Raw genomic sequence first — 10,674 nt, 5'->3', positions numbered from 1 at the left:
TCGTGAATAGCACGTTTACTGAGTTGGTCACATCGCAGGTAAAGGTTACACAGCCAGATAGGGAATGGGTGACCATCAGGCAGAGCAGTTGAAGCAACATAGTACAGGGGTCCCCTGCGGTCATCTCGCTCCAAAACAGATACACCACCTTGGGTACTGTTGGGGGAGACGACTCATCAGGGGAAGGCAGCAACAGCCAAATCCATGACACCAGAGGTGGCTCTGCTTCACAGGAGGGCTGGAAAAAGAATGGGAGAGATATAGTGATAGAAGATTCTATTGTCAGGGGAATAGATAGGCGTTTCTGTGGCCGCAAACGAGACTCCAGGTTGGTATGTTGCCTCCCTGGTGCAAGGGTCAGTGATGTCTCGGAGTGGCTGCAGCAAATTCTGGAGGGGGACGGTGAATAGCCAGCTGTCGTACATATAGGTACCAACGATAGAGGTGAAAAACGGGATGAGGTCCTACAAGCGGAATTTAGGGAGCTAGGAGTTAAATTAACAAGTAAGGCCTCAAAGGTAGTAATCGCAAGATTGCTACCACTGCCATTTTCTAGTAAAAGTAGGAATTTCAGGATAGCTCAGAAGAATACGTGGTTTGAGGAATGGTGCAAGGGGGAGGGATTCAAATTCCTGGGACATTGGAACCGGTTCTGGGGGAGTGGGACCAGTACAAACCGGACGGTCTGCACCTGTGCAGAACCGGAACCGATGACTTCGGTGGAGTGTTTGCAACTGCTGTTGGGGAGGGTTTAAACTAAAATGGCAGTGGGATGGGATTCTATGCAGTATGGCAGAGGGAAGTTAATAAGGGGCAGAAGAAAAAGTTAGGAAGGAGAAAAGCAAAAGTGGGGGAGAGAAATCAAGGGCAAAAATCAAAAAGGGCCATATTATGACATAATTCTAAAAGGACAAAGAGTGTTAAAAAAAATAAGCCTGAAGGCTCTGAGTCTCAATGCGAGAAGCATTCGTAATATGGTTGATGAATTGACTGCGCAGGTAGCTGTTAACGTAGATGATGTGATTCGGATTATGGAAACATGGCTCCAGGTTAACCATGGCTGGGAACTCAACATCCAGGTGTATTCAATATTCAGGAAGGACAGACAGGAAGCAAAAGGAGGTGGGTAGAGTTACTGGTTAGAGAGGATATTAACGCAATAGAAAGGAAGGACAATAGCGTGGATGATGTGGAATCTATATGGGTGGAGATGTGAAACACCGAAGGGCAGAAAGCGTTAGTGGCAGTTGTGTACAGAACACCACACAGTAGTAGGGAGGTTGGGGATGGCATCAACAGGAAATTATGGACGCATGCAATAAGGATACAGCAGTTATCATGGTTGACTTTAATCTACATATTTATTGGGCTAACCAAATTGGTAGCAATGCTGTGGAGGAGGATTTCCTGGAGTGTATAAGGGATGGTTTTCCAGACCAATATGTCGAGGAACCAAATAGAGAGCAGGCAATCCTAGACTGAGTCTTGTGTAATGAGCGAGGATTAATTAGCAATCTGGTCGTGCAGGGCCCCTTGGCGAGGAGTGACCATAATATGGTAGCATTCTTCATTAAGATGGAGACTGACACAGTTAATTCAGAGACTAGAGTCCTGAACTTAACGAAAGGAAACTTCGATGGTATGAGACGTGAATTGGCTAGGATAGACTGGAGAATGACACTTAAAGGGTTGACGGTGGATAGGCAACGGCAGACATTTAAAGATCATATGGATGAACTACAACAATTGTACATCCCTGTGTGGCATAAGAATAAAAAAGGGAAGGTGGTTAACAAGGGAAATTAGTGAAAGTGTTAAATCGAAGGAAGAGGCATATAAATTGGCCAGAAAAAGCAGCAAACCTGAGGACCTGGAAAAATTTAGAATTCAGCAAAGGAGGACTAACGGTTTAATTAGGAAGGGGAAAATAGAGTATGAGAGTAAGCTTGCAGGGAACATAAAAAATGACAGCAAAAGCTTATATAAATAGGTGAAGAGAAAAAGATTAGTGAAGACTAATGTGGGTCCCTTGCAGTCAGAATGAGGTGAAATCATAATGGGGAGCAAGGGAAATTGCAGATCAATTCAACAAATACTTTGCTCCTGTCTTCAATAAGGAAGACATGAATAACCTCTCAAAAATAGGAGGGGACCCAGGGTCAAGCGAGAAGGGGGAACTGAGGGAAATCCACATTAGTAAGGATATGGTGTTTCGGGAAATTGATGGGACTGAAGGCCGATAAATCCCCAGGGACTGATAGCCTGCATCCCAGAGTACTGCAGGAAGTGGCCCTAGAAATAGTGGATGCATTAGTGGTCATTTTCCAACATTCCATGGACTCTGGTTCAGTTCCTATGGATTGGAGGGTAGCTAATGTAACCCCACTTTTTCAAAAAGGAGGGAGAGAGAAAAAAGGGAATTTTAGGCCAGTTAGCCTGATATCGGTGGTGGGCAAAATGGTGGAATCAATTATTAAAGATGTAATAGCAGCGCACTTGGAAAGCAGTGACAGGATCTGTCCAAGTCAGCATCGATTTATGAAAGGGAAATCATGCTTGTCAAATCTTCTAGAGATCTTTGAGGATGTAAATATTATGGTGGATGAGGGAAAACCAGTGGATGTGGTATATTCGGACGTTCAAAAGGCTTTTGACAAGGCCCAACACAAGATTAAGTGTGCATAATTACGGCATATGGTATTGGGGTAATGTATTGACGTGGATAGAGAAATGGCTGGCAGACAGAAAGCAAAGAGTGGGAATAAACGGGTTCGTTCAGAATGGCAGGCAGTACACTAGTGGGGTGCCACAGTGTTCAGTGCTGGTACCCCAGCTATTTACAATATACATTAATGATTTAGACGAAGGAATTGAATGTAATATCTCCAAGTTTGCCGATGGCACTAAGCAGGGTGGCAGTGTGAGCTGCGAGGAGGCTGCTAACAGGCTGCAGGGTGACTTGGACAGGTTAGGTGAGTGGGCAAATGCATGGCAGATGCAGTATAATGTGGATAAATGTGAGGTTATCCACTTTGGTGGCAAAAACAGGAAGGCAGATTATCTGAGTGGTGACAAATTAGTAAAAATGGAGGTGCAACGAGACCTGGGTGTCATGGTACATCAGTCATTAAAGGTAGGCATGCACGAACAGCAGGCAGTAAAGAAAGAAAATGGCATGCTGGCCTTCGTAGCGGGGGGATTTGAGTATAGCAGCAGAGAGTTCTTACTGTACTTGTACAGGGCCTTGGTGAGTCCACACCTTGGGTATTGTGTGCAGTTTTGGTCTCCTAATCTGATGAAGGACGTGCTTGCTATTGAGAGCGTGCAGTGAAGGTTCACCAGACTGAATCCCGGGATGGCAGGACTGACATCAATGGAAAGACTGGTTCGGCTAGGATTATACTCACTGTAATTTAGAAGAATTAGATGGGATCTCATGGAAACTTACAAAATTCAGAGGGGATTGGAGAGGTTAGGTAAAGGAATAATTTTCCCGATGTTGGGGAAGTCCACAACCAGGGCTCACAGTCGAAAGATAAGAGGTGAGCCATATAGAATCGAGATGAGGAGAAACTTTTTCACCCAGAGAGTTGCGAAACTGTGGAATTCTCTGCCACAGAAAGTTGTTGAGTCCAGTCCGTTTGAAATATTCAACAGAGAGTTAAAGGGATGAGGGGATATGCAGAGAAGGCAGGGGTGGGGTACTGAGGTTGCATGATCAGCCATCATCGTATTGAACGGTGGTGCAGGATCAAAGGGCCGAATGGACAGCTCCTGCACCTATTTTCTATGTTCCTATGTGTGTATGCATACCTGGCAGGATCCTGATACACGGTGAAACCCCATACACACCTGGCAAGGTCTTGCAACACACTGAAACCCAATACACAGCCGAAAGGATCCTGGCTCACTGAAACCCCGTACACACCTGGCAGGATCCTGATACACTGAAACCGCATACACACCTGGCAGAATCCTGATGCACTGAAACCTCATACACACCTGGCAGAATCCTGATGCACTGAAACCTCATACACACCTGGCAGGATCCTGATACATTGAAACCCCATACACACCTGGCAGGATCCTGATAAACTGTGATAGCCTATATGCACCTGGCAGGATACTGATACACTGATACACAATACACACCTGGCAGAATCCTGATACACTGTTAATTCCCATACACAACTGGCAGGATCCTGATGCACTGAAAACCCATACACACCTGGCAGGTTCCTGATACACTGTGAAACCCCATACACATCTGGCAGGTTCGTGATACACTGTGATCCCCCATACACACCAGGCAGGATCCTGATACACTGAAACTCCATACACACCTGGCAGAATCCTGATGCACTGAAAGCTCATACACACCTGGCGGGATCCAGATACACTGCAATCCCTTGCATACCTGGCAGGATCCAGATACACTGCAATCCCTTGCATACCTAGCAGGATCCTGATAAACTATGAACGCCCATATGCACCTGGCAGAATCCTGATTCACTGAAACACCATACACAACTGGCAGGATCCTGATACACTGTGAAATCCCCCACACACCTCAAAGGATCCTGATACACTGAAACCCTATACACATATGTCAGGATCCTGATACACTGTGAATCCCCATACACACCTGGCAGGATACTGATACATTGGTACACAATACACACCTGGAAGAATCCTGATACACTGTGAAATCCCACACACATCTGGCAAGTTCGTGATCCACTGTGATCCCCCATACACACCAGGCAAGATCCTGATACACTGTGACACCCCATACACAACTGGCAGGATCCTGATTCACTGAAACCCCATACACACCAGGCAAGATCCGATACACTGTGAAAGCCCATACACACCTGGCAGGAGTCTGATACACTGAAACACCATACACACCTGGCAGGATCCTGATACACTGTGAAATCCCATACACACCTGGCAGGATAATGATACACTGAAACCGCCATACACACCTGGCAGGATCCTGATACACTGTGAAACCCCATACACACCTGGCAGGATCCTGATACACTGTGAAACCCCATACATACCAGGCAGGATCCTGATACACTGTGAAACCCCATACACACCTGGCAGGATCCTGATACACTGTGAAACCCCATGCACCCCTGGCAGGATTCTGATACACTGAACCCCATACACATCTGGCAGGATCCTGATACACAGAAATCGCATACACACATGGCAGGATCCTGATACATTTTGAAACCCCATACACACCGGGCAGGATCCTGATATGCTGAAACCCCATACACACCTGGTAGGACCTGGGATGTTGCATCAGTACAGATCTATTTTTCCCCTCAATGTGGGAGGAAGTTTTATCTATTGGACTCTATACTGAACCTTATTATAGAGCTGAAGCTACTAACTGCAACATTGTTCGTTGTACAGCTGTTAAATGCAGATAACGGGACTCCAGAAATTAAAGGAAGGCAATGTCAGGCCTTGAAACACCTCCCAGGACAGGATTCATGGCAACACACTGGGCACAAGCCAGAGATCCCAGCAGGGGTCCTTAACACTGCAGAAATATAATGGCCAGTGCAGGCAGACTGTGTTTGAGCATTTCTGCAGGTAAAGCCGATCAGTTAGAAGGACTGTATTGTGCCGCTCACGCAAAACACAACACGTTTCTGGGCAGGTATTGTCCTGTCCCACCAGGTGTGTACGGGAGAACTGCTGGAACTTGCCCGGCACAGGTGGAGACTCCTACACAGCACCAGGGAAACCCTTGTTATCACGTGGCTCACTGTCCATTTAACAACAAGATTATTATTTTAACTCGGGATGGGTATATTGTTTGTGATCCAGAATACTGACACGTCAGTTCAGCATCAGGGCTGGTGGTAAAATCAGCAATTTCAGCACATTTGTAATTGAAATGAAATAATATATTTCTAAGAATGTGTCTGATATACTATACTTCCCTGGAGCAGGAAGAGATAAATTAAAATCTATAATTACCTTTGCTGACAAGTTTGATGGCAGCGAGTTGTCAAACTGGGTGGATTTGATTTCTCCCTGTTCTGAGGCAAATGCGGAATGTTTGAGTTGAATCCACCCTGAGGGCTGACAGCAGCTTTTGCACAAAGTGGGGAGCTCTGAATCTCTCAGACTATGGAGCAGATCAAATTCACAATTTATTATTTGCTCAAATCAAACCAGGAACTTCTACCTGATTGTTGAAGTGAAATAACAAGGATATAACTTGCAAATTCGGCACGGAAAAAGAGACAGCCAATCCTTGCGGAATGGAGGTAAGGTAGTTTCTAAGATTCATTGCTGTGTTTTATTCTGCCATTTCTCCCTTTACTCTCCCTCTGTAAAGCCTGTTTCCCGCTGTCTGATATGTTCCTGAGTGCCGGGGATACAGCTATTCTGTGAATGTAAGCTCAAACTGTGACTGAGGGCAGTCCATTTTACACCGGGGATTATAGGGTTAAACCCACTCCGGTTCTCCCCACAGACACATTTTAATGCGGTTGTGAGGCAGAAAGCGGGAACACGAACTCTGGGATCATCCTCGACAGGTAATGTCTCCCTATTGTACAATTCTCAGCTCAGACAGACAGGGTTGGGAAGCTGTGTCCTTCCAACATGTACGGAAGTCATCAGCAATCTGTATATAATCTGTAATTACTGAAATAACCAACAGGTAGGAGGGCACATCACCAATTTTCTATAAACTGTAATTACTGAAGTTGCCAACAGGTAGGCAAGCCCATCACCAGTCTTTCCAGAAACAGTAATTACAGAAATTATCAACAGGTAGAATGGTCCATTAGCAATCTTTATACAAAGGGTAATTACTGAAATTACTAACATGTAGGAGGTCCATCACTAATCTTTATATAAACTGTAATTAATTAAATTACCAACAGTTGGAAGGTTCATTACCAATATTTATGTAAACATTAATTACTTAAATTACCAAAAGTTAAAATGGTGCATCAACAATCTTTATATAAACAATATTACTGAAATTACCAACAGGTTGGAGGCCCATCACAAATCTTCATACAAACATTAATTATTGAAATTATCAACAGGTAGAATGGTCCATCACCAATTTTTATACAACCAGTAATTACTGAAATTACCAACATGTAGGAGGACCATCATCAATCATTATATAAACTGTAATCGCAGTAATTGAACAACAGGTTGGAGGGTCTATCAATAATATTTATGTAAACAGTAATTATGAAATTATCAAAGGTTAGAATGGTGCATCACCAATGTTTATACAAACAGTAATTTCTGAAATTATCAAAAGTTAGAATGGTCCATCACCAATCTTCATCGATGTGATCTTTATGTCGAGGAACCAACTAAAACACTGGCCATCCTAGACTGGGCAATGGGTAATGAGAAAGGACTAATTAGCAATCTTGTTGCGCGAGGCCCCTTGGGGGAAGAGTGACCATAAAATGGTAGAATTCTAGATTAAGATGGAGAGTGACACAGTTAATTCAAAAACTAGGGTCCTGAACTTAAGGAAAGGTAACTTCGATGGTATGAGATGTGAATTGGCTACAATAGGCTGGCGAATGATACTTAGAAGGTTAACGGTGGATAGGCAATGGCAAACAATTAAATATCACATGGCTGAACTGCAACAATTGTACATCGCTGTCTGGAGTAAAATATAAAACGGGGAAGTTGGATCAACCGTGGATAACAAGGAAAATTAAGAATAGTGTTAAATCAAAGGACGAGGCCTTTAAGTTGGCCAGCAAAGGCAGCAAACCTGAGGATTGGGAGAAATTTAGAATTCAGCAGAGGCGGACAAAGGGTTTAATTAGCAGCGGGGAAATAGAGTATGAAAGGAAGCTTGCTGGGAACAGAAAAAAATGACTGCAAAAGCTTCTATAGATATATAAAGAGAAAAAGATTAGTGAAGACGAACGTAGGTCCCATATAGTCAGAATTAGGTGAATTTATAATGGGGAACAAAGAAATGGCAGACCAATTGAACAAATACTTTGGTTCTGTCTTCACTAACGAAGACACAAATAACCTTCCGGAAATACGAGGGAGCGAGGGTCTAGTGAGAAGGAGGAACAGAAGGAAATCCTTATTGGTCAAGAAATTGTGTTAGGGAAATTGATGGGATTGAAGGCCGATTAATCCCCAGCGCCTGATAGTCTGCATCCCAGAGTACTTAAGGAAGTGGCCCTACAAATAGTGGATGCATTGGTGATCATTTCCCAACAGTCTTTCGATTCCGGATCAGTTCCTATGGACTAGAGGGTAGCTAATGTAACAACACTTTTTTTAAAAAGAGGGAAAGAGAACAGGGGGTATTATAGACCGATTAGCCTGACATCAGTAGTGGGAAAAATGTTGGAATCAATTATTAAAGATGAAATAGCAGCGCATTTGTAAAGCAGTGATAGGATCGGTCCAAGTCAGCATGAATTTATGAAAGGGAAATCATGCTTGACAAATCTTCTCGAATTTTTTGAGGATGTAACTAGTAGAGTTGACAAGGGAGAACCAGTGGACGTGGTGCGTTTGGACTTTCAAAAGGCTTTGGACAAGGTCACACACAAGAGATTAGTGTGCAAAATTAAAGCTCATGGTATTGGGGGTATTGTATTGACGTGGAGAGAGAACTGGTTGCCAGACAGGAAGCAGAGAGTCGGGATAAATGGGTCCTTTTCAGAATGACAGGCAGTGACAAGTGGGGTGCCACAGGCTCAGTGCTGGTACCCCTGCGATTTACAATACACATCAATGGTTTAGATGAAGGAATTGAGTGTAATATCTCCAAGTTTGCAGATGACACTAAGCTGGTTGGCGGTGTGAGCAGTGAGGAGGATGCTAAGAAGCTGCAGGGTGAATTGGAAAGGTTAGGTAAGTGGGCAAATGCATGGCAGATGCAGTAAAATGTGGATAATTATGAGGTTATCCACTTTGGTGGCTTCAAACACGAAGCAGAATATTATCTGAATGGCGGCAGATGAAGAAAAGGGGAGGTGCAACGAGGTCTGAGTGTCATGGTACATCAGTGATTAAAATTTGGCATGCAGGTACAGCAGGCGATTAAGAAGGCAAATGGCATGTTGGCCTTCGTTGCCAGGGAATTTGTGCAGAGGAGCAGGGAGGTCTTACTGCAGTTGCACAGGGCCTTGATGAGGCATCACCTGGAATATTGTGTTCAGTTTTGGTCTCCTAATCTGAGGAAGGAACTTCTTGCTATTGAGGAAGTGCAGCGACGTTTCACCAGACTGATTCCCGGGAAGACAGGACTTACATATGAGAAGAGATTTGATCGACTGGGCCTGTATTCACTGGAGTTTCGAAGGATGAGAGGGGATTTCATAGAAACATTAAAGATTCTGATGGAACTGGACAGTTTAAATGCAGGAATAATGTTCCCGATGTTGGGGAAGTCCAGAACCAGGGGCCACAGTCAAAAGATAGGGTAAGCCATATCGGACTGAAATGAGGAGAAACATTTTCACTCAGAGTTGTGAACCTGTGGAATTCTCTGCCACAGAAAGTTGTTGAGTCCAGTTCGTTGGACATATTTAAAAGGGAGATGGATGTGGCCCTTACGGATAAAGGGATCAGGGGGTATGGAGAGAAAGCAGGAATGAGGTACTGAGGTTACATGATCAGACATGATCATACTGAATGGCGATGCAGTCTTGAAAGTCGAATGGCCTGCTCGTGCAACTATTTTCTATGTTTCTATGTTTGTATGTACACCTGGCAGGATCCTGATACACTGTGAAACCCCATACACACCTGACAGGATACTGAGAAACTGAAACCCCGTACACATCTGGTAGGATCAGGGCTTGGGATATTGAATCAATAAACATCTATGTATCTCCTCAATGTGGGAGGATGTTTAAGCTACTGGACAATTTTATCGGGCTTAAGCAACGGACTGCAATATTGTTGGTTAAAGTATAGCAAAAATGCAAATAAAGTGACTCCAGAAATTAAAGGAAGGAAATGTCAGGAAAGGCCTTGAAGCTCCCCACAGCCACGCCCACCCCCCCACCCCCCACCGGCCCCAAGCCCCCAGAACCGGATTAATGCAGAGAAACTGGGCCCAAACCATAACACTGCCGCACAGTCCTTAACACTGCAGAAATATAATGGCCGTGGCAGGCAGACTATGTTCGACCATTGCTGCGGGTAAAGCCGATCAGTTCGAAGGACTGCACTGTGCCGCTCACACACGGTAAACAACAAGCTACTGAGCAAGTGTTGTCCTGCCCCACCAGGTGGTGCGGAAGAACTACTGGGACTCGCCCGGCACAGGCGGAGACTCCCACACAGCACCAGGGAGCACCTTGTTCTCACCTGGCTCACTGTATATCCATTTAACAGCAAGATTATTATTTTAACTCGGGCATGGGATATTGTTTGTGATCCAGAATACTGGCACGTCAGTTCAGCATCTGAGCAGGTGTTAAAACACGCAATTTCAGCACATTTGTCACTGATATGTCACATTTCATTTCTAAAAATGTGTCTGTTTTACTGAACTTCCATGGAACAGGAAGAAATAAACTAAAATCTATAAGCGCCTTTGTTGACAGGTTTGTTGGCAGCGAGTTGTCAAACTGGGTGGATTTGATTTCTCCAGAAAGGCCGCTCCCTGTTCTGAAGCAA

This window comes from Pristiophorus japonicus, chromosome 9, assembly GCF_044704955.1.
Source record: "Pristiophorus japonicus isolate sPriJap1 chromosome 9, sPriJap1.hap1, whole genome shotgun sequence".
In the NCBI taxonomy this organism is placed as follows: domain Eukaryota; kingdom Metazoa; phylum Chordata; class Chondrichthyes; family Pristiophoridae; genus Pristiophorus; species Pristiophorus japonicus.
Note: the sequence above shows the minus strand (reverse complement) of the source record.